This window comes from Octopus sinensis, linkage group LG2, assembly GCF_006345805.1.
Source record: "Octopus sinensis linkage group LG2, ASM634580v1, whole genome shotgun sequence".
Taxonomy (NCBI): domain Eukaryota; kingdom Metazoa; phylum Mollusca; class Cephalopoda; order Octopoda; family Octopodidae; genus Octopus; species Octopus sinensis.
In genome coordinates this window covers 102889262-102916582 of record NC_042998.1, presented here as the reverse complement: position 1 = coordinate 102916582, position 27321 = coordinate 102889262, and the positions used below count along the sequence as shown (strand labels likewise).

Here is a 27321-nt window from a genome sequence, read left to right as displayed (position 1 = left end):
GAAGGATATTCACTTTCAAAGATATGCCTTTCAAACTTCTGCTGCGTTATAATCTCACATTCCACCTTAGATCGGGACATTCTATGGGTCCTACTCCTTACCGATAATTCAATGAACCCACAAACACACTTTGCATATATAAGCCAAACATTAATGGAGTATTTCATAGACGTATGTGGTGGATATCTGGAACGCGACGCTGTCTAAATATCGCCAGAACGTTACTCCTGTCACAACGTATGTGATTGTATGAGACAGGTTAACGATTATTCATTCTGGAAAATAAATACTTAGCAGATCATTACATGGAATTTGTATGTTTGGGTAGGCTAAAATATTTTCTGGTACATTGTATTAAAGTTACTTCAGGTGATCGTGTAACTAGTATATCGTAACAATATACGTAATACTATCTCTGTTAAAGAAAAAGTTGGGATATTTATCTACACTAAGAGACTGTACAGAAACTATACAGAGACTATACACTGAAACTATACAGAAATGATAATGTATGCTACGTGGATAAGCTTTTTCAGATGTAAGATTACACAGGATCTAATCAATCCCGTTTTAAGACGTTGGACATTGTTTATTGTTCATAGAATGAAAATAAGCTATATATACACAGACAGTGTTTCAATTCATAATTTATTTGGGTAAGACACTAATTTCTTTTCTCTTCTCATTATGAGAATATTCATATAAATATATTATAGTTATATTTGCAAATTAAGCAATTTTAACTCTGAATATTTTTTCCTGAATATGAATAATTTATTTACTGACGATTTCCAATTGTAAATCCAATGTAATCCATTTTCGTTTATCTCAATTAAATATAAATAATATATCCAGTGTTAATTTCGCGTTATTTCGCTTGATACTTGTTTGTAACAGGGCCGTGAGGTGGCAGAATCGTTAGCACGCCGGGCGAAATGCTTAGCGGTATTTCGTCTGCCGTTACGTTCTGAGTTCAAATTCCGCCGAAGTCGACTTTGCCTTTCATCCTTTCGGGGTCGATTAAATAAGTACCAGTTACGCACTGGGGTCGATATAATCGACTTAATCCTGTCTGTCCTTGTTTGTCCTCTCTGTGTTTAGCCCCTTGTGGGTAGTAAAGAAATAGGTATTTCGTCTGCCGTTACATTCTGAGTTCAAATTCCACCGATGTCGACTCTGCCTTTCCTACTTTCGTGGTCGATAAATTAAGTACCACTTACGCACCGGGGTCGATATAATCGGCTTAATACGTTTGTCTGTCCTTGTTTGTCCTCTCTGTTTAGCCCCTTGTGGGTAGTAAAGAAATAGAAGTAGGTATTTCGTCTGCCGCTACGTTCTGAGATCAAATTCCGCCGAGGTCGACTTTGCCTTACATCCTTTCGGGGTCGATTAAATAAGTACCAATTACGCACTGGGGTAGATATAATCGACTTAATCCATTTGTCTGTCCTTGTTTGTTCCCTCTGTGTTTAACCCCTTGTGGGTAGTAAAGAAATATGTATTTCGTCTGTCTTTAAGTTCTGAGTTCAAATTCCGTCGAGGTCGACTTTGCCATTCATCCTTTCGGGGTCGATAATTTAAGTACCAGTTGCGTACTGGGGTCGATCTAATCGACTACCCCTCTCCCAAAGTTTCGGGCCTTGTGACTATAGTAGAAAAGGATACTTCTTTGTAGCATATTTTGTTGCGATTGAACAAGTTTAAATTGAATATATGAAACAATGCGTGGTTGTGTATGGAAGATATGAATAATAATGGAGCAAAGAATAAAATGGAAAGGCCATGAATGAAATATAAATGCAATTTTCAATAATATTCGTGATAGACCAATTATTATGACATCAAACTTTTAAAAGCCCATTTTCCCATCAAAATGAATGTGGGCTATTAATATTAATTATCTATAATAACAGTAGATTAAACTCAGTACAATCTCTAGAGGTGATTGTAAGCGATTATAGTAAAAAAACACGAATGCCTCTTTAACTGTCACCTTCTCATTGTGTTGAAAATATTTACGACCATAGCGTAGGGAAATCATAACATCCTCCTAGAATAGTCATAATGACAAATATTCAGTGTTACTCAATATATCTCTTCTGAGATAAATAAAAGACTAAAACAAATTGCACCGGGAAAGAGTAATGAATTTCAAAGATTGTTCATATTTAATTTCCGAAATATTATAGGACTATCAAAACATTTCCTCATACGCTGAATCGATGCAATGTGATTAGAAATATATATGAGATTCTGATTCATCGCTTATAACAATTATTTCCTATGAAAAAATTTATCCATTTACTCGACAATTAATTATGTTTTATAGAGGTTATGACAGTTATTCTTAAAACATATTTCTTTCACAATTTAGAAAGTATATACTCACACATGCGTATCCATGTATTCAGTAAAATGACATATATTTACACCACAAGATACGTGATAACTAGTCTTAGTTTGGCATTTTCTTGAAAGTAATTAAAAAAATCATTATATATGTAATGTACTATTTAATGTTATGATATAAAGCCTCTGAAGTTATATACATGCATACATAATACATACATACATACATGCATACATACATACATACATACATACATACATACATGCATACATACATACATACATACATACACACATACATACATACATACATACATACATACATACATACATACATACATACATACATACATACATACATACATGCATACAAATATACACGTTACGTGTAGGCAACAGATGCCTGGGAGAAAGGAAATATGCGTTATCTTTCTTACCTCGAAGGAAGTATTTTGATACATTACATTCTGTTTCGAGAACTGTGTCTCTCATCAACGATTGTAAAATGATACAATCTAGTCGCAGGAAAAGTTATCTTAAAGTGCTCAACGCAGCCGTAACTTCCCAATGCACTTCACGCTGGTTAAGTGTTGAGTCACTACTAAGAGGAGTACATTAACAGTAGCTCCAAACAAATATTTTTCCAAAACATTCAAGGAAGTGTGGAGTAATTACTGCCAAAGCAATAATTTTAAAGAGTAAGAGACTGCAAAAAAAAAGTAACACACGTCAGGAGGTGTAAGAAGAATAAAATTCATTTTATAATCAGCCATAGAAAGCTCTCTGTCATACGATGTGAGAATTCAAATTGGCCGCAATAGAAACATATACGCGAACATCCACAACGTATATCTAAAGAGATGAAAACAAATATTTGAAGGAAAACTTCCCTCCAAATGTTAAACAGAATATGGAATTAGTTTCCTAGTCACACACATACACGCACACGCATGCACGTTTCCTAGTCACACACATACACGCACACGCATGCACGCGCGCACACACACACACACACACACACACACACACACACACACACACACATATATATATGTATACAAATTATTTTATTTGCTAAATATACAAATTATTGATATATATACAAATTTATCTGCTAAAAATATCAGAAACCATGGTCCATGAGTTAGATGGTAAATGTTTTTATTTTTCATTATCTTCAAAGTTTTATTCCTTATAATGGGTTCGACTTTGGCTGTTCCTTCTACCGAACAAGGAATCCTATGGCGGATACCTCTTATGTGTTTAAATCTACACTGTATTTATATGAATAATATATAGTCTATTGACGATGATAGTCCAGTGACGAGGAAGTGAAAACTGTAGCGAAGAAGTGGCTCAAAGTACAGTCAACAGAATTTTACGGCGAAGGGATACATGCTCTTATTAGAAGGTGGAACATTGCTAATGAGAGAAACGCTGACTATGTTGAGGAAGAGAGATGTGATCTATAGAGGACCAACTTCATTCTGATGTATAATACATGTTCCTGTGTTGGTAATTATAGCTGTCCTAAACAAAATGGCATTACTTTTTGACTTCCCCTCGTACATATATGTACACACACACATACATATATATATATATATGTATATTTATATACATACACATATATGCACACACACACATACACACATATACACACACACACGCGCATATATATATATATATATATATATATATATATATATATATATATATATATATATATATATATATATAATTAATATAAACAGCAGTTTACAATGTTTCACCAAAAAGGAGAATAATAATTGTCACTAAATGTGAAGGGGTCATTTGGAAACACCAACATTGCTAGAAATAATAAGTAAACCGCTCTAATACTGTAATTGACGCACATGTTAACGCGCATAAATGAAAACATATGCACTAACAATGACCGTAATCATTCGATATGTACTGATTGAGTATTCTTAATACTGTCTCATCAGTTACGCCCGCTCGATTGTTCAAGTCCATTCGGATTCACTTCGCCATAAGTATTTATGTTTTTCTCATCCAAATTATTGGATGATTTAAGGATTAGCTAGTATATATATATATATATAAAATTAATATAAACAGCACTTTGGTCACACTTAGAGACAATTATAATTTTCCTTCTTGATCAAACATTGCAAGCTACTGTTTATTTTAAAATATAAATCCTAATGGCGATGCGGGTCCGAAAGGAACCGAATGATTGGGCTGGCTTAACTAATGAAGCAACGCAATTTGCGTCAGTATTAAGAATTCTCGATCGGCATTTTACGGAGGGTTATGGTCTCTGTTAATGTATGTTTTCATTCGTGTGTGTTAACAATAGCATTAGAGCGGTTTAACTCTTATTTCTAGCAATGTGACTGTTTTCCCACGACCTAGTCACATTTAGAAACAATTACATATATACATATACATACGTATAGGTACATATATCTATATGTATATATGTACATGCATATGTGGGCACAGGATGTCACGAAACGTGTACAACAAAAATATGAAGTAGGCGTATATGGGATATGAACTATATTTTCCAACAACGAAAGACACAAATGGAAAACAAAACAAACAACATAAAGAACGACCTTTCATCAGTTGTTGGCTATTTTTTCTACTCCCGTACTTCCAGCATTTAACAACAAAATACGCTTTCGATAAAACAGTTGCTCCCGCTAAGCAAATTAAACAAAATTTGGGATTTTGCGGAGGGTCAAAATTGGTAACACAAACAAGACATTATTCTATCCTATTACTCTTTCGTTTTTTCTCTTTTCCTTTCTTCCCTTCTCCCCCTCCTGTTTTATCCCTTATCGTATCATGCTGTTAATTGCTAGAAATACGAGAGTAGAAAAACAGCCAACAACTGATGAAGGGCCGTTCTTGTTTGTCTCGTTTTCCATTTGTGTCTTTCGTTGTTGGAAAAATAGTTCATATTCCATGTATTCCTACTTCGTATTTTTTGTTGTACACGTTTCGTGACGTCCCGTGCCCACATATGCATGAATATATACGTATGGATGTAACTATGTGCATATACGTATGTATATATGCATATATATGATTTATATTATATATATATATGTATGTGCATGTGTGTGTGTGTAAGTATGTATGTATCAAAACAAAGATGGATTAAGAAAGGATTAGTAATCCAGGCGTAATACCTCTTAAACTCTCGATAGATATAAACACACCAGGCTAAAAAGATAGTATTGTGAACTGTATTTTACTCCAAGTAATCTGAAATCGAAGTCAACCATCAGTTAGATCCATTGTTCCTTTCTTTTTTTGTTTTCCTTTGATAGCTGCTTTGTTTCGAAACTGAAGATGATAGCTTTGGTGAGTGGTTTCTCAAATTTTCAGTCGATCAATCAATCAGTTGATAAGATTGAACTTTCTACACACTCAAACGCATATCTAAAATAATTTAAAGCCAATGATAAACATATCAATGTATATATCCAATTATTTCGTTTTATTTTATACATGTACACACAGACACCCCATACGCATACATACACACTACATACGCATACCCATAATTAAATATCATAAAAAATTGCGATCTTATTGAGTGTATCAAAGTTTTATAGTCTCCAAATTCGTATCATATATCAACAGTCTGATTCAAGAGGATATGCGTTAACCGATGTGTTTTAAAGCAAGGTTAAGTAGTCTTATTTGTTTTCGCTTCGAACACTCAAATTATTCTTGGAAATATTCAGTTCATTAAATCACAAATTAGTAAATTAATTAGAGGGTATATGTTGCTTATGAAACATTGACTCTCTTAAATTATAAAATTGAAATTAATGATAATACTGAACATGGTATATTAGAATTAAGGACAAACAATATGAAAGAGAATAATGTATGAAGCTATACTTTTCTCGCAATATAATTGAAAGTCAATACTGTACATACCAAATTGTGGATATACCAAATTTCTTTACATCTATTCGCCCTTCTAATTTATATGAACATACTTGTACGTAGTTTTGTGCGTAGTAGAAGTCGGATGCTCCCAACATTGAATTGAAATTATATGTGTATTATGATCATTCCGTAGGTATACTTCTGGAATGAAAAGTGTTTGAGAGCAATACCGCTTGTGAATTACCCTTCGATCATGTGAATATAGACATTTAGGGTTGTGCGAAGTTTCAGAATTGATGAGTTAACTTTTACTTTGTAGTAGGCAAATGCAGTAAAATGAGATGGTGATGATTTAATGGTTTCATTTACCAATCAGTTGTATGGAAGTGCTTAATGATTTACAAATCTAGAGAGGTTTTGGCACATTAAGCTTAACACTTAGTAAATAGGATTTTATACAGAATATTTGGCAGCTGGCTCCCGGTTTCTGAGGATAGTCTAAGTATTTGTGATTATCGCGAAACGTGCGATATCATCTGCGAAATCGATGTCGGTGAGACACGATGCTAGATGACGCAATCTTCGTCGAGAATGAAGAGTTATATATAGTTCAGATAGTATAGCTTGCCATTGTACATAGTCCAAGACTCTCATGAGATCCCCATCTTGGTGATCTCATATATTTACTGCGAATGTGTCGGTGTCTCTGTTAGTCGCGCTAAACTTTGGCAGGCTGCATACATAGAGCGGAGAGCATTTACAACTTCATTTGGTATGTCATAGGCTGAGAGAATCTGAAATGTCAGCTAACGGTGGTGAGATTAAAAAGTTTTGTGAACGCCACGAAAACGGCGGACAAAGACGTATATTTCTTTTCTGAGATGGTTTCAACGAGTCACCTTGAGTTAAAATAGGTTCAGGGTGGAGTGGCTTCCACGATAACTGCTTTGGTTTGATTTGTGCTGTGTTTTAATAGGATCTCGGATGCGATACATTGAAGAATTTGGCTGAGCATGACATCAAGTTGGTACCATGATACTGGCCGCATTCTAATAAATCTCCCTTTCTTTAGAACAAGAATATGTTTCAGCTTGAATTGCGATGGGGGCTGACTGATGAGTAAGTAAGATTTAGAATAGTAAGAATTAAAGGAAATAGCTCGTGATTCCGAAGGATCTCTTGAGGAACACCGTCAAATTTGTTGATCTTGAACTGTTTAGGTAATTTCACCAGTGGGAATATTTATGGGTAGCGGTGGTATTGGTGTCACAACAAAGTTGTCTATGGGAGATATGTTGCTCCCTAACAGCTTTTCAATGTGGGGTTTACAGTCAAGGAATCTATGTTGTGAGTTATTTGCCTTTATTTTTGACGCTACTATTGAAGTTAGTCTTTCCGTAACCAGCTTGAAGGCAAATACCAAAACCAGTGGCAGAAATACTGGTGTTAATAATCTTAAACTTGTAACGGGGTCCATTGGATCAGTTACTTATTTCTGCAACCTAGGGTCTTGTATTCCCTATACCAGCACAGACGTTACGATTCATAAACCGATAACATGGTCAGCATTCGGCAAATAATAGAAAATTTGGAAGGCATCATATCTGTCACATGTTCTAAATCTATGCACATGTTCATAGTACAGTAGAATCTATTTCAGTTCTAGGGCTCTTAATGCTGGCCTCTGAAGGTGTCCATACATCGATCGCTAGACAGCACATAAACTCGACTTCTGCAAGACCTCTAGATATGTCTCATGCCGATCATATATCAAGCAATTCATTCACTATATGGATCTTTACTTCTTGTCATCCACATGATCAAAGACGGTTAATGTTACCTGGTCAATGATTTTGTAGAAAACATTAACCAAGCATCAACCAATCTGCAGTTTTTTGTTTCTATAACCCCGTCGGGACGTTCAAGCCTTGTAGCGAGGCTTGCATAACGTATGCTCGCCAGCAGAAGTAGGATAGAGGAAGATGCACCGTCTCAAATTTGGTATGAACAATATAATTTCGCACAGCCTTAAAGGAAATTTGCTTTCGAGTTGCAGTCAACGCTGCAAGTGATGTGGCGTAAGGATACTTACATTTGTCTGTGGGATATAAATTACCTATTCCTATCATTCATACCTCTCGATTTCAGGTTGTTAATTTATAGAAAGTGCTGACATGCCTGACATCATAAAGGAGTAAAATTCGAAAGATGAATGAAGACTTAAAATCTAGACTGACATCAATAAGATCAACATCTGTTGTTATGGCAATTTTAAGCCAAAATTTCCGATTTCCCAGGAATCTGGAGTATGCTCATTAGAATTTGTGCATATAGCTAGACGTAAAACACTAAAAGTATAACTGTCAATATAGATAAACTTTTACCTAATGAAGCAAAGCTACAAATCTGTATCGCCGCCTCGAAGCAATCAAAATTTCTTACATTAAGACTTATCCAAGTGAAATGTAATAACACATGCGGTGCATGTATAAAAATGTAAACATAGCCCCAAAATGTACTATAAGTTTTACTACTTTATTACCTAAAAGGTTATAAAGTCGTACTTGACAAATAAAATCGTGTTATGTGAAGTGGGAGAAACTTGGTTTCCTATGATAATTATGAAAATAACAAGTGATGTCAGTCTTGCTATCATTCCATTGAGTTTAGCAGTTTTTATCATATTATTGATTAGTGGTAAAAAATGCTTTCTAAGTAATCTAAGGTCCAATGCGTTAGGTCCAAGTTCTTTTCCTAATGACATAGTTAGAATCTTCTTACAACATAATTCGATCTCAGGATTGATTAGTCATAATTAACGGTCAATTGAGGAAAAACAAAGTGAACCTTATGCTCCATGTTTAAGGAAAATATTCTAAGATTTTCTAAAATATGGAAACTGCACTCAATACTGGAATTTTATGCTATGGCTGATTTCAATTCTACGTAAGTATTTACGATAAATTTGCCGAACATTTTCCGTTTAATTTTATGTAAAGATAATAAAGCGTATTTGTATTACATAGAATGTTTTAATCCTATCACAGAGAAGAGATATTAAAAAAACCCAGATCGTTGAGGTCTTAATGCCAACATCTAGCGTATTTTGGAAAGGTGTTCGAGATATGATGAACTGATTTTTTTCTGTTTACTCCAGAATACCTGATTACACAGTTTCCTGGATATTACTTCCTTGGAAAGATTGTATTGAAATACACGTGTGTCAACAGTAGCAGTGTTACAAAACTTTCAGTACAGTATAGACATCTCATAAGTATAAGTATACATAATAAAAGTATAAGTATACATAATAATATTCTGACTAGTTTCAGTTCACTATGCAGATTCATCAGGGAACGATTACCGGAATTTTTTATTCACGGTATTACTGGTTGCTTTTAGCTGTTCATATCAATCATAAATCATAAATCAATTAAAAATGCTTGGATAGAGTTTTGCAATTGGGCAATCGTTATGTCACTAATTACTTTATATTCAACACAACATATGATATATTGAATAATTTGATATATTCACTTTGATATATCTACAGTGCAAAATTGTAAACTACATTGTGAAATGATAATTCATGTTTTTAACTCCGGCCTGCGAAAGCGCAAACAAGTATGATCAGATCGGCATTGTGGTCTTCTCTGCAACCACATCTCTCATGTAGATAACATTCTAGTTAGATGTGAAAAATCGAACTTGTTATATATTTACATTTAAAAAAAGATGTACCGGAATAAAATTCAAATATTACATACAAGGAGTAAAATTGTGAATTAAAACTTTTTTATATTGCATACGCTTTATTGTTTCGGTTGCATTCGCGTGCCGTGATGCAATCACTTTGAATATGAAATATTACATGTTGCAATATAAAGAACTATTTAATCTATCTAAAATTAGATACTCGTCTTCAAGTGATTTTGTGTTTAAAATATTTTAAATATGGAAATAGGAAACGAATAAATAAACATATTTGCTTTTGAGAATTAGAAACAAATATTTAAAAAGTCATTTTCTGGCTGATTGCGTGGTATCGTGGGCAAGTATCTTTTACTATAGCCTTGGCTAACCAAGTCCTTGTGAGTGGATTTGTTTGACAGAAACATATTTGACATGTTTGACAGTCATATATACACACATTTTTGTGTCTTTTGTGTCTATGTTTGTTTCCTCACCACCATTGCTTGACAAACGGTGCTAACGCTCTCGTAATTTAATGATTTGGCAAAAGCGACAGAGAGAATAAGTGCTAGGTCTAAAAGCAAAATAAATACTGGGGCTGATTCGTTCGACTAAAATTTGTCAAGGTGGTGCCCCAGCATGGCAGTAGTTTAATGTGTGAAACTACTAAGAAATAAAACATAATATTGCCATTTATAGCAATTTAGTTCTCACTATTAGCTTTCGTGTAAAATATTTGGAGTTAACGGTTCCTTTATGTAGAGTTTTAAATAAACTAAACCTGTGAAATCTTCACAAATTAATGTGTAATAGTTCCAAAGACATCGAACAGAAATCTGCACAGTAGAAAAGATTTATTAAAATCATAAGTTCATTGCTTAATCATTACTAATATTTTACGTATGTTAAGATGTATCGGAAAAGGTGAAATCCAATATTCAGCTTAAGTTTCTTGAACCTACTATAATTAACATAATTCCAAGAAACCATTGCTGAGGAGTATGTAAATTTGAAGGAATATATGCTCACAGGTGATATACAGTGACATATTTACCACATAGTTAACGGAAAACTTAAGAGTGTGAAACAGACTAAATGAAAGTGAAGAAGAAGCAACAGTCTGCTGAATGACATAAACTAAGTATCTTCTATTTATGTTTTATCAGAGAAGGGCAATCAGTCTCACATAGAATTATCGGGGTCAGTAAAGGGTTAGTGGTAATGTACTTGGTAGTTGGGAGGGATGAAGATATTCTCAAACTGAGGATATTCAAGAAAAGGATATAGCAGAGTGGATTCCGCTAAAGACACCCAAGAAGCAACTTTAATTAATGTAGCCAAGTTGCTTCCTTGACATTGGCAATGGATTAAATCTACCATACAGATGAAAGAAACTGAATTACAAATGAATATTTGCCAACAAATCGGAAAAATGTGTACAAAAAGAAAAAAACAAGGCATTCCCACAAGAAATCTGTATAGATTTAGGAATTTATCAATATTTACATGTGTGACACCAATCTAATATTACAGATATAATTAATGAAACATTGTATAACAACCACAAATTTTGTTTTGCCATATATTTAATTGAAAAGACAAATAATGACTCAGCTGTTACAACGTTTCTATAGCCTTACTACTACTCAGGATTATCAGGTAACAACAATACCTATTGCAATATTATTTACGCTCTGTGAATCTATACATCAAAATTTCAAATCTGATACTGAACTGGAGAGAAGACAAGCTTCAATTCGTATTGAAAGCAAAAAAGAAGTGAAATAGTTATTTAAAGAGGCAACATAGCATGCCTGCGGAAAGCAAATTGGTGGTTCTGCAGCTCAGTACATTAATAGAACGTTTGGATGTTAGCAGCAACCAAAGTAGGGTTAACTTACAACATGTAATTGTGATTGAAGATACATTGAAGATACAATGCTTTTTACCGTATATTTCCATTTGGGACCGATACCAAATAGAAACGAAATGAATGCAAAAAGGGGGAAAAGAGCAAAGAGAATTTTGATATATTATACTACTGCTAAAGATTACGTGATTGATCAGATACAGATGTCCTCTTGCTACTATAAGCGAAAAAGCTCTCATAACAATATGCAAATTGAGTGGTTTCAAAATGCACGCAATATTGTTTTTAAAACTTCTTCTAGATCAATAGGAGACGTACTACCTCATGTCAGTTGCTATTAATTCCTCTAACGAGACAGGTTTTGTGAGAGCACTGACCAACCAACCACTCCACAATAACAGAGCAATTTTCGGCGTATGTGACACGTGAAAACCCTCACAAACTAATCATCAATGGGCTTCATGCATTTCTTATATATTTGCGTACGTATTGAATATAAATACATGTATAACTTATATATACACATTCTCCGCCTTCAACCTTGCAGAGGAGAGAAAACTCAATAAATACAGTGGCATGGTCCGCCGCTATTAGTTTGTACCAGTGACCGTCGAGACATCAGGTGTGCTAGGACCCCGTACTACTGATTTCCTCCGCAAAAGAGGGATAACAGTGTCGTGTTGAAGAAATGAACCCCGAGAGGTGGAGTGCTGCTGCAGTGAGTGTCACTGGCCATCCTCCGTGACAAAGCCATTGCAGTCATGACCGGGGGTGGTGGGGGGCTGAGCACGTCCTTTATTCTTGGATATGTGGCCCATCGCCGCCTTTCCTTCCATCATCTGCTGCTTTTCCCCCAACCTTTATCTTTTCTTTTCTTATCTTTCCTTTTTTCTTGTTTCGTTGTACCTGAATGTTATAAATAAAATATTACTGGCAGAATGTAGCTTTGCCGATAAAAAAAAATATTTATAAATCAATACATTTACGTTTATGATTGAACGAAAATCTAATGCGTAACTTACATGGTGTACATCAGTAACTTTAGTTGGAAATACTAATGAATACATTTATGGTATGTGTTAATAACTTTCATACGGGATTTTCAGCATGAATGTTGCCATGTGTAGACCCATCATCAGAGGTATAGGGTTAAGAACTATAAGTTTATGCAAATGCTGCCATTTCGATTGTCAAACAGGTAGTGACACTGGTTTGTTCAGTGAGTGTGATAGGAGCAGTAGCTCGGGAGGAGGTGGGTAGCTAACTGTAGGTTGGCAGCACTGGTGGTACAAACTGTGGTAGTAGTTGGTGATGACGTTGTTGGTACACGTCCTTTTAGAAGTCGATGATAAAGTAGTAACAAGCAATAGTAGAGTACATCGTCGTGGCAAGTTACGTAGTAGTGATGGTATCGGTCGCAGCAACGGCAAACATTGTCGTAGCAGGCAACTGTATTACGTTGTAGTAGTAGTGTTGATGTTAGTCATGGTAGCGACGAAGCAGGGGACGATTGATGATTTATGGGCGTCGTGGGCCCAACTCTGATCCAATACTTATCTTCGGGTTTAACCGGTGTAACAAAATGTTTCTTTTATACAGAGATCTCTTATATGTCTTTCACCAGTATGGAAGCGTCAGTCTCGTTGCCATATTTTAGTACGTGCATGCGGAAGGAAGTGAATATATTCTGGAAGCCATCTTTCGACAAACTTATGTTTTGAGTCAGAGACAATATCTGTATGAACAGAATACAAGGTTTGATTACTTATACTTTGAAACGAAAGCATGAATGGTACAATTATAGATAACGAGAGAACGCTAAAAACATTAAACTCTACAAACATCTTGTACATGCAGAGATAATTCTAAGCCACTAACTCGCTTTTGATTTATTATCTCTACTAATTTTCTTTCTTAACGTCGTAAATTATTGTTTTCTGTTTTTAAATGCACTAAGTTTTAAAACGAAGACTGAAAATTTTGTGTTTTAATTATGCTTTGTTAGTTCTATAAATTTCGGAAGTTTTGTCATTGAAATGTTTGTCCACATATTTTCTAGTTTCAGGCAAGCGAAAAAATTGTTGAAGGAAATATAAACGAGAAAATAACTTCTATTGAGTAATGTTTCGAAATATACTGTCGTTATAATTTTTATCTACACACTAAACCTGATTTATCTGCTTATGATTCCAGCAGTTAACATTTTTTTTTTCATTTTTTTTTTTTTGGGGGGGGGGGGTGTAAATAGACCACACTATTCAATGTATCCTTTTTAAAGTTTCCACGGGTACTTGGGCAAAATACTTTGTTTGTCACTATCAACAGGAAGCAAATCACCACATGTGAAAAATATATGTCGGTAGTAGAAATATATTTATTTGAATATATTTGCTCACAAACTGCGTGGTATATCTAAGCTATCGCAGACAATGTAAAAGTCCTATGTGTGTGTTCATATCTTTAAACAAAACAAACGTTTGGTTAGTATAAGATCAGCTGATTTTACACAAAAAAGCAATCTCATTATTTTTTATACAAATGTTAGCTGTACTTATTAAATTTTAATTGAATATTAAATGTGGACATGACAAGATTACGGATGTAAGAAGGTGTGCTTACCATTTCCATCATAGATTTAATTCAAATACGTTTAAATAGGTAAAATAAGGATAAAATCCTAAATTTCTGCGAATATATTTTATTTATATTTTATTTATACATATTCTATTTATATTTTCTCACATCACATATTTTGTCTTTTAATTGCGTTTAGCTCGTTCTATTTTGTTAATCGTAATATATTATGTTTCGTTCAATATAATAACGAAAATTCTATTATCCATAAATTTTTATATTAAATTACTAGCATTAAAGACCCGTCGTTGCCGGGTCATAGTGCTAGTGTATGTATATGTGTACATGTTACATGTACATCTATATATATACATCTACGCATAAAATACAAGATACAAAGTTATATCTTGATATCGCTAGTCATAATAATACTCAAAATATATAACAGACTGGAATTGTTAGCCCGTTTCTTGTAATTTCGATCAATTGTATCTTGTCCTCCCTCTTGTATAGAAGTGTGGCTACAATCCAGCCTACCTCTACTTCTGGGGTGGGGGGCATTAAAATTTTTTTTCCGGGACGTCCTATTATTTTTGCCCATGAAACTACATGGACCCTAAGTAAGGCATGTGTAAAATTTGAATGGAATTGGTAATGTAGTTCTCAAGTTTTAGGGAATCGTAGTGGAGAAGATATGATATTGCTGTGGGCTCGTCCTAGGCAAAAAGTTAAAATTGTTTTGCCGATGACACTCCCCGGACCCTAATTAAGACATGTTTAAAATTTGAATGAAATTGGTTGGGTAGTTCTCAGGTTTTAGGGAAACACACAGACAGACAGACAGACGCACATTCTCAGTTTGATATATATAAAGATTAGCAACCAATATTTTAAAGTTCTCACCTGTGCTTAAAATCTGAATATTATATAAATAGTTATTTTCTTCATATTTCTTTGCATGAAGTGATTTTGTAGTGTAATCAATTATAGTCAAAACGAATACCTTTAGATATGCAGTTGTTTGAATATTTAAAGTAAATAATATTTCTCCTGAATCTTAAATTTTAGCCCATTCCTTTCCTAAACAAATAACTCAGTATGCTACATTTGAGTAAAGTAAAAACGACTTGGTTTAATTTTCAATTTCAGGATGTCATGTATGATACTGCTTATGCAGCAAAGCAACTAACATATCCGGAGTCGTTTTGCTACCGTTTATGTGCTGCACAGCTAACTGCTAGGTAAAACAATATTTACATGAGTATATTATATGTTGTGTCTCAGATTTTGTTCAAATTATCACTAAATAAATTTGGTTTCAACTGAGAGCACAATGGAGTGCTTACATGCGCCATATATTCTCAGATACGGAATTTATTGTATGATTAGCTTCTTTCTTTATAAGTACTCTTACACCAGTTGCTTCTTTGGATATCGTCTCGGACTCTCTTTTTCCTCATCAAAATACTACTGTGCGTCTATACATCACCATTACAATGGAAATAAGCTTCAGCTCTTCTATTATTCCTAGTGCCGTGTCTTAATTTATCAATATTTGTTTTTATTCTTTAAATTTCCTCTTAACTAGAGATCTTACATGGAAATCTATCAAAATTTTAACCACTTTAACCTTATACAGATATACCTTAATAGATGTGTCTATTGCTTATAACCCTCGTCATATCTATTTATTTAAAAATATGAAAGATTACTCGGGTAAACATTATTTTCCTACTAGAATTAAATAACTAAAATTCAGTAACTTTGTTTAATAGTTGATACAGCAAAGGCAAGTTTATCTAAATTATAGCTGATATAATGGTTCCGTAGCTATCCCATTAATGTATTGAAAATGATATATCACTTAGAGACAACATTTTATAATTTGTTAAAATATACTTTAGATACGTTGGAAACATATGTAAGGAAATAGCCTATATAGTAAAATCAGTGAATTCGGCTAATCATTTTGTATTTGCTATCCCGTTACAACGTTAGTTGGCTCTGACATTCTCTGAAAATGATATGCTATTTCAATCAGAAAACAAATGATTAAAGTTAGTAATATATGACGTCGAATTTTCAAAAGATTTGCAAAAGCTTTAAAATTGTAATACATGTTGTATAATTTGCTTTTGATAATGACTTTTAAAATAGCACTTTGATGTTTTAAGTAGCGTGGAAAGTAATGTGTCATTTTTGAAAAGTGAGTTATTAAATTTGATAATAAACTTTTGAAAATATTTAGCAACGACCATCTTATATACTAGTGTTAAAATGTAGATTTTGGAGATCATTGATGTATATCGATTGTACGTTCAAAACTACACTTATGTATTAAATGTTACATTCAGTTTCCTACTGTTATCACTAGAAATGTAAGGTAAGAAACAGCTACATTTCCTGACAGAAACAAAATACAGTAAGTAATATCTCTAAATTAATGTTCTGATGTCTTTTCCATTATATTAAGTGCTTTGCTACGTCCGTCTCATTTTTAAGTCGTGTTCTAGAATTCAGTATAATACTGTGTCAATGTCTCTAAGTTTCTTCCGTTTAGGTACTTTCTAATGGAATATAAAGCCATAGACGAATTTGCCATTGTGGTCAATAATATATCTTTGTATCTACAAAGTTCCGAGTTCGATATCGATAGATATAGCGGGGGTGAATGTATTGTACCATAACATCTGGTTAGCCAATATTCTATGAATGTAATTTTGTAAGTATAAACTACACGGAAATAATGAATGTGTGTGAGTGTGTGTATGTTTATGTGTGAGGTTTTTGATATTATCAAGTTATGCAGCATCGCATGGAGGAGTGGATATTTAGATGGTAGCTAATTTCTTGGAAAGCAATCATCTTAATTCCCAAGACAAAACATCACTTAAACACACAGTTTTTATTACTTATAAAATAACTTCATTGTTGAAAATTCTGAAGAAACTTACTTTCTAACTTGAATATTGTTATTTCTTCTAACTCTTAAGCATCGAAATTATAACTCTGGATGTGAGACGCAGAACTCCTCAAGTTGTAGTCAATTAATCTTAATTAAACTTTCTATCTTGAAAGCTATATATGAACCCTTTACAAATATATTGGACAGCCGAGCATGGCATTGAGACGAGAACCACTCTAAATAAAGAGCAAATCCTTTTCCCGCAATACAGGCAAAAGCCTCTCAGCGAACATATAGAAAAGTGTGCAGATAACATCAAACCAAATTTCACTGTCTTTTCGTTCTACAAGTGCCAAGACACAATTTCCCCACAAGAACATTTAAATAAAGAAACTTTTCCATCGAAAAATACAGAACACGTCTTAACATGTACGCATAACAAACTTTTATCTTCTTACAAATTTCAATTCACATTCACATCACTGTGCATAAATCCCCTCACTAAACAAGTTTTTCAAAACTTTTTGTGTGTATATATATTCCCCTCCAATTACCGAAAGTTGAACAGTTATATCCCTTGCCCACAACAATAATAATGATAACGATAGCCATTTACCTCCCCTTATTTTTATACTTCTGAAGTCAGTCACTGGTACATACCATCACACAAAACATGGACAAACATTTCTTCTTAAGAAAATACGTATTCAAATAAGTAAACTTTAATATCATGAATGGCGAAAGCGAAACCGGTCGATATTTAAAAATTATAATAAAACTATGTAAAGTGTGTGTATTTTTCTTTTTAAATTTCTTATATATATTACAACTCACAACGTGGGGATAACTGAAATTCCTCCTCTTCTGTTACTATATATATATATATATATATATACGCATATAAATAGATAGATAGATATACTGAGATAGATGTACTCAATTATCCCACTCCCCACAAATTTCACGCCTTGTACCTATAGTAGAAAGGATTATTATTGTTCTTATCATTACTATTACTATTGTGATTATAGCCTTTGCACAGCTTCTAACGCTGGAGATGTACGGCGGTGTTACTTGTTGACTGGCAGGGAACTAAAGTAACACCTCTTATTTTTCGAGCACCTTTAGGGTCGATTAAGTATGTACCAGTTGCATACTGGATCGATTTAATTGACTGGCCTCCTCCCACCAAATTTCAAGCCTTGTGCCTACAGTAGAAAAAAATCATTATTATTATTTTTTTTTTCTTGGACTGTTTTCTGAACACCAACTTGCTCTCACAAACACCTTCTTCATGCAGCGGAGCCGCTTCAAGACTACATGGTAATATCCTAGATCCAGGCATTGGCACTTCCTAGTCTATGCCATCACAAGACAATGTGATCTCAAAGATGTTCTGATCACTCGCTCTATGCCGTCTGCTGACGACTGTTGGACCGACCACCGTCTGGTTGTCACGCGGATGAGATGGACCCTGAAGAAGTAGACATTCCCCCCCAAGATCAAATACACCTTCCCGGATGAAGTACGACACCACTACACTCCTAGACCTCCAGAAGCTCCGTCTTTTTCAAGAGTCTGTCGAAAAGCAGTTGAATGAAATCCCCTCATGTGACAGCTCTGACCCCAACACAGAGTAGACCACGCTCAAGAACATCATCAGCAAATCTGCGAGAGGGAACATCGGTTCCAAAAGCGATCCCGTGCAGACTGGTTCATCTGAAATAGTCTTGAAATCTCTACCCTGATTGATGTCAAGCGATCGGGACTCATTGAACATCTGAAAAACCTCTCATGTTCCACGGAACTTGCCAGATTCAAGGAAGCCAAGTCACTCTGCCAAAGAAGGTTTCACGAGATCGAGAATCAAATGTGGCAAGCCAAAGCCGTCCAACTCCAATCCTTTGCTGACAGCCGTGACATGAGGAACTTCTTTTTGCTGGAACCAAGGAAATCTACGGTCCCCAAAGATCATCAACATCCCAGCTGAAAGCATCATACAACTCAACTCTCACCACCGAGAAGGATGGGATTCTTCATCGCTGGAAAGAACACTTCAAAGCCTTGTTGAATCGCCCGTCCACTGCTTCTGAGGACCCGCTGAAGAACATTCCTCAACACCCTGTCAGACCGGAACTGTCATACTCCCATTCCCATATCGAATACATGACCGCTTTCAATCAAATTAAACCTAACAAAGTTCCCGGATCCGACAACATTCCCTTTCAACTCCTCAGAGAGGGTGGAACTGCTCTTCGAGCAAGACTCTTCATGCTGATTCTGCAGATCTGAGAGAAGAAACAGATTCCTCATGATCTCAAAGATGCAGTCATTGTCACCATTTTCAAGAAAGGGGATAGGAGCTTTTGTGATAGCTATCGTGGCATCTCTCTGCTTTCAATCACAGGCAAGATCATCGCTCGCAACTTGTTACAACGTCTCCAAATAGTAGCCGAGTCAGTCTTTCCTGAGTCACAGTGTGCATTCAGAAGGTCAAGTGGTACCATCGACATGATCTTTTGTGCACATCAGATCCAGGAGAAGAGACAGGAGCAACAGAAACCTGTCTTTTCCATCTCCTGCATCTTGGAAAAAGCTTTCGACAGTGTCCCAAGAAAGCTCCTGCATCGTTACTGTTGTCCCAGAGGCTTCATTTCGCTGATCAAGGGTTTCCATGATGACATGAGGGAAAGAATCCTTTATCAGATTGACATCTCTGAAGAATTCAAGATATGACTGATGCAGGAATGTGTTCTTCTTCCAACCATGCTTTGTCAGTATAATCGCTGCCATGCTCTCCGAAATTCCAACAGACAACCCTGAAGTGGAACTCAGAGGTAGATTTGATGGCAGACATTTCAACATCTCGCATTTCCGATCAAGACATCACTGTCGAGAGCACAATATCACTGAGTTTCAATACGCTGGTGATAATGCAGGTCCAGCTTCAAATGCAGAGGACCTCCAAATCTCAACAAACAACTTCAGCAGAGCAGCCTGAAAGTGAACATCGCCAAAAACCAAAGTGCTTGCTCAACCAGCTCCTTGTACCAATCTTGACAGCCCCAACATCACCATCAACAACCAATCAATTGAGGTCATCGAGGATTTCTGCTTTCTTGGAAGTTTTCTGTTACCGACTGCAGGGCCTGGTATGGCTATCGGACATCGCATCCAATTAAGTCAAGCCACTTTTGGTCGTCTCAAAACCAGGGTCTTTTGCAACAAGGATTTGATATTCAAAACGAAGCTCATGTTCTATCGGTCTGTTGTCGTATCGACTCTGCCGTACGAGTGTGAGAACTGAACTGGGAAGATATCTCGGCAAATAGACCCCTCTGGAGACACAACATCGAAACGGGTTCTGTGGACTTCAAGAAAGCCCGAGTTGCCAGAGCTGAACTCAAGCGCTTTCTCCTTCCCAAACAAGCCCCTTCTATCCTTTGTCCACAATGTCCCCGTATGTTCCATGCAACCCTTGGATTGTGGAGCCATCTGCGGTTCAAACACACAGGAAATGAACTGGATTACAAGCTCGAAAACACTAGACAGCCAACTATTGTTATTATTATCATTATTATTATTATAATTATTATTATTATTATTTGTAATATTATCATTATTATTATTATTATTATTATTATTATTATTATTATTATTATTATTATTATTATTATTATTATTATTATTAATATCATCACCGTCTTTATAATTATAATACAACAGCGAATTGGTGGAAGCGGTAGCACGTCAGGCCGAGCGGTTACTGGAATTTCTTCTATCATCATGATCTAAGTTCAAATTCTACCGATTTCGGCTTTCGACCTACATAAAATAAAGTACTGGTGTCGATACTACTCCCCTAGTATCAACATTATTGGCCTTGTGCTAAAATTGAAAAGCAACATACTTTCGTTTTTCTTCTTTCTTCTTTCCAACTGATAACATTCTGACTTTAAATTTCAACGTGATCTACTTTGTCTTAAAGAGCTAATAAAATAGTCAAGTACTGGTTTCGATGATATCTACTAATACACTCCTAAAATTACTGGCGTTGTGCCAAAGTTTGACACCATTAATAACTCTTATCGTCAGCAGTGTATTTGGACTGAATACAACGACAAAAAATAGTTCATGTGCTTTAACTGTTATAAAATCTAACACTCAAAACTTTGAAATGGACAAAGCCATAAGTGACAAAGGAAAAATTATATTCTAACTCATTGTAACTCCATGCGCGATCGATTTTACTCTGTTCAAGGAGTGAATGATATCGGTACCAGAAATATATCATCGTACATTTAATTCACACGTCCGCTTAATAAAGATACCGGTTTTCTATCCAGTGGAATAAACTAGATGCTATTATGAACTCAAATCGACACGATAACATTTAATGCATGGGAGAATGCATTACTGCATGCCTGATAGTCTTTAATAATTTGATTCAATTTGAAAAACATATATGCAATTTAAATTACTTGTTATGCAACCGCAGGCATATTTCATTAATATTTCTATATAAGACGAATACATTCCCAAACCATTTACGTATATTATTGTAATATTTTTATTGAAACTCAGTATATGAAAAGATACTATATACCTTTTGTTATATTAAATGTATTTCACATAATTTTTTCAAAGAAGGTGCTATCCCAGTAGATTAAAAATGTGGCACATGAAGCAGAGAGAATAAATGTGTATCGTACATTCACTCACTCCAAATATGGAAAATATTTTGTTGCTGTTTAATTTCCCATTTGCCTTACACAAATGAATATATTTATATCAATATTGTTTAGTAATAGAAGTAATCTTTGTGTGGGAAGTTTTAGCACAATGGAGGTCATGTTCATGACGAGGAGAATACAAAATATGTATTTAGTATGCAGGCCAGCAATTTTGACTGTTTTCAAATGCAATAAAAGCAACATATATGTTATTAAAAGAACGCTGTATGTCGTTTGAAATATTGTAGCACAGGAGTATAATAATAAATGAAATGAGAGATTTGGAAAGCTTCAAACAATGAAGAAAGTTTTAAAAACCATTATATTTAGAGCGCAAAGACATGCCTACAAAAGTATACAGTCAAAGCAAAGTGTGTTTACAAAGTTGCTTCCATTTTGAATAGCCGGAAGGGCAATGACCACATTTTAGACCGCTACTTGTGACGGTAGTAGCAGCTTCCCAAATGCTGGTGTTGTTGGCACTGTAGAGGTATGTTGTATGGAGCGTTCGACGTACGATATAACGGGATAATAAATAACAACCTCATCAATCCTTCTACTGAAGATACACAATACTTGTAATTTCACTCAACATACGCAACTCACCGACTCAATTTCTTTACAGCTCACCGGCTCAATTTCTTTATTGGCCACAAGGGCCCAACACAGAGAGGACAGCACAAGGACAAACAACACAAAGTGGTGACATAAAACATAAACGAATGAATGAAATGAATTATATAGTTAATGAAGGTGGAATCGCTACTCGAGCCCCACTCTCGAGTAGTACTATTTACCTATTTCTTCTTCAATGTTTATCGATCTTAAATCAAATTTCCACTTATATTATCAGGTCATATATTGTTTGAAGTTCTCATATTCCCTCACGGTAGGTAGAGAGTCATATCCTACCTCTGGTCTCGTTGGGTCTATGTCATTGCACCAAAATCTTTTTAGTTTTTTTTGTACCTGTCCATGTCTGTTAGCATGTATTTTATGCCTGTTGGGTGGCACCCCACAGGCAAATTAGACTTGTACTTGTGACGGTAGTAGCAGCTTATTGTTGATTTGATCTTTGAAATTTTTCTCTCGATGGCCGTGCTTCTCACATAAGTCATCATATATATATTTTTGTGAATGGCCTATGAGATTTGTGTGTCTGCTTGTGTTTCTATATGTGTTTCTCTTAGTGTATGTTTATCTGGAGATTATGGGTAGTTTGAGATGTTTGTGGTTTTAACGGGTGTTTGCGGCGGTGTGGTTGACTGTGCGAGTGTGTTTTCTATATTTTTTCTTTGTGTTTTGGGTGCTTGTGTGTTACTTGTTTCTTTCTTTTTCTTTTTGCTCAGGTTCTTTGCGGGGTGTTGGTATTTTTTAGTTCCTTTCTCTTTCTGCTCTGCATCTCCTCGAACTCTTCGTCTATAATTTCCACATTTGTTGCTTCTATGGTTTTCTCTAACTTTTTCGACTCTGTTGCTGTTCTCTTCCTGCTACTCATCCACGCTCTCTGGTTGTTTACAAGACGGCAGCTCACCTGTATGTGCCTCCTCTGTCTGCAATGATAGCAGGTGGGAGGACTGCCGTCTACCACCACTCATAGGTTCACTTCTTCTGGCAGCTCAATTTCCTCTACAATGTTTTCTACGTCCTGTGTGGTAGCCTGGATTACAACATCCAGGCCATATGCCCAGCAGTACAATTGCTTTGTCCGAGCCACTATCAGTATTTTTAAGTCCTCTTTTGCTCCAGTCAAAACTGCTGCAAGCAGCCACATCTCTGCGATCTCAGGGTGCACCCTGCCAATCCTTACTCTCGCCACACGTTTATTGAGCTTGGCAGAAGTGCCCATTCCTCCGTTCTCAATGTCGTAGTGGAGTGCTTTATTGCCGCCTCTACGGTAGCAAAACGCACTTCCACTATGCCGAATCATCTTCCTCTACAAAAATTTGGATGGCGTTCCTGAATTCTTTCAGACACTCATCTATGGCTTCTTCACTTGCCATCTTTATTTTCTTACTCTTGACTGACAGCGTTGTGTAATCCAGTATTTCTTTGTTTTTTTCATTTTTGTAACATTTCAGTGGGATTCAACTTTAGCCTTGACCCCTGTCTCTAAATTAAGTCCTTGCTCTCCAAAATTTCCAAATTCACTTGTACCTATTCCAATTCCAGCCGGTTAACGGTAGCTGTAACATTCTGGCGGTTTGCTACCGATGCGTAGCTTGCAGCTCGTGTTTGTACCTGCACCGCTTCCATAGCGTGATGCTATTTTTGCTCTTAATAGGAGAGAAAACAAAAACTAGGTAAACAGTATAACAATTATTTAACAATAGTTCGACAGTTTCAACAATGGATAAACTCATTAGGGAGAACCTTCAACAAAAGATAACTTATCTGTACCGGAATCACAAGTGATTTAACATAGAACGTCACGTTTCTTTACAAGATCACCGACTCTCTCCCCACACTCGCTGCGCATGTCCATTTATGCTGTGGAACAGTCCATTAGGAGCCAAGACAACAAGGTTACATTAAGGACGGTGGTAGAAGGCTGACTAGAGGTTGGCATGTTGCCAACGACTACTATAAGAACAAACGGAATCCTCCGCTACTACCATGGCACTTATCACCATCACCAAACGTCGTAGACAACACCATCACCACGCCATGCACCCCCATCGACAACCACATTCACGACCAGTGCTGTCAACCTGGAGCCAGTCTTTCAACGCCGCCCTCAGCGCCACTGTCGCTGATGTGATCTCTACAGTACCAACAAAACTAGCATTTGGAGAGCTGGTGCTACTAGCATACGCACTGGAATAATATGGAGTCACTACGTGGCTATCCAAATAAGCAGGATTTATGTAAACACATTTTTTTACTGTATCCTTTACGCCCGAACTATAAAGGTATTGTAAATTTTTTTGGAAACCTTTCTTAGTTCTCATTTCATTTATTACCATAGGTATATTATTAAATGCATCCGTAATTATTGAATTAATACATTCTAAGTATATTATTAAATTAATGCATTCGTCATTGGTTCAGCCACTTAACCTTAGTGCATACGCTTCTCAGAACTGAAACTTTAATTTGAATTCAATAGCTTGAAAGAGAAATGATACATCATACTGACTCTCCTTGAATCAGTAGGTAACGATGAACATATTGTCCCTCAATATTAGATATGTGGTTTTATAAATAAAGTTGTCAATTTTTCGCCTTAACATTCATATGCCTCATACATTATCCAATTCGTATAGCTATTGAAAACTGAAATTACCGAACAGGTTTTAGGTCAATACACTTAGTATATTTACTGTCACCAAGCAAAGTGAAATCTAGAGCTTTTTTTTTAGACAACCAGTATTCTCTCTTTCAATTACATAGTTACTTCAAAAGGAAATCACCTAAAACGTTTATACAAGATATCTTCATAGCATTATAATTGTGATAAGAACCAGGCAATTGATACTGAGTTCAAATAATTGACATTCTAAATCTGTCAGTTACTGACATTGTCCAGTTTCATTCGATGCATCTAAATTCTTAAACACACAGAATGCTCCAGGAATTTATCAATAATCAGTATAGTAGCATTCATTAGCCAATTGAAAATTGAATTACCAAAAGTAATGTTTAAGGGTTTAATGGGAACCCTAACCTTCATGTGATTCTCAAAAATGTTGTAGAATACGAATTGACACATACCATTAAATTGAACAAACATGATGATAAACGTGATACGGAACAATTTTTGATGATTAACAGCTATTTGGACCGAAAGTGCAGAGTAACGAATTTCTAAATGTGTTAATTGAAATTATTTATGATACTGATTTACTATCGGATTGAATGAAATTTTATGAAAGGGAATCAGTGTTAAAGGTTAAGGATAAAATGAAAGTGAATGAATACTGTTATTAGTATACAACCGATTCAGAATATAAAAAAAAACTATTTAATGGAAGAGTTAAGAACTCTATTCTAAACGCCTAAAAGCCTAATTTAATTACAGATTGGATTCTTTCAATTATTAAGTACTAGTTATTTCAATTGTAAAATGATAACTAATCTTTCTCTTAAATTATTGTTAATTTATCATTTTATACGTTAACTGGTATTACTTTACAGAAGTTAAGATGAGATAAGATAGCCTCCGATCCATGCACAAATACAAAATTGCACGAGCTCATATGTACATATATACCAATGCGCTATTCATTTGTAGTACTAACTTCTTACGGGTCCTCAATATTGAACTATTAGAATGAAACGAATGCTTCAAAGACACCTATTACGACTTTCAGTATTCTGTCTTGTAATTCTTTTATGTATGCTACTATGATATGTACTCCATTTGACTCAAAAGAAAATGTTTACATACAAAAAAAAAAGAAAAATTTCAATCGAAGTCGGATGTAGAGGGTTTTTTGGACACAGTGTGAGACGACTGTTGTTATCGTTAGGCCTAACTCATTGTAAGGTAAATACTACCATGACCGATATCCAATCTACAGTGGAGAAGGCTAGCCACTGCATTTAATAAACAGTTGATCTAGCAAGCGTGGCCTCATATCAGTGAGGGGGGCCGGTGCGCATTGATGCCGTGGAGAGGTAGGCCCCGAAACCGTGCACATTATCTCCTGATGACCCTATACACTTACTAGCTTCCGGTATGAGTTAAAGTGAAGAACTGATAAATAACTACGTTAAATACCTTCTACTATTTTAGTATTTTATTTAACGTATCGCCTTGTCAGTACAACGCATAATGTTAGATTCAGTTATTTACTGTATACTTATTTTATTTTTTTACTCTTGTATACTTGTTTTATTTATAATTTTTTGTAAGTAGGTACTGAACTAACTTACAAAGGAACTGTTCTTTATTCTAACTCATGCTTTGCGCTGTATGCCACTAGCTACATGCGAATACCAAAATATATTCTAATCGAAATAAATGATACGGAGATAAAAGAACGGTGTACCTTTATTCACAGACATATAGTGCTATAGAATACTTCAGCCATGTAGCTACACACGTGCTTTTCTTTGACTTTTTTCTTCTCTGGGCCTTTCCTTTCTCCTCGTTTTACACAAAGAGCTATGCTTCAAACATAAAAATTCCACTCTTCATTTCCACCTTTGCTGAGCATCAAGCTAATACATTCCATATATACGTGCTTGCTTTTTTGTTATTTGTTATTTTCAATGTTCGTTTTATTAATGCTTAGTTATTAGTGTTCTATTGGATGATATATATATATATAAATATATATATATATATATATATA

General features: G+C 35.2%; 1 long non-coding RNA gene across 1 annotated transcript; it reads right to left on the bottom strand.

Annotated features, from left to right (window-relative positions):
- Positions 1-26702, bottom strand: LOC118762306. The gene is made up of 3 exons (XR_004998059.1): positions 26576-26702; positions 3786-3790; positions 1-12 (listed from the first exon to the last, which is right to left on the bottom strand). It is a non-coding gene; the product is annotated as an uncharacterized LOC118762306 (long non-coding RNA).
- Between the last annotated feature and the right edge of the window lie 619 nt (positions 26703-27321).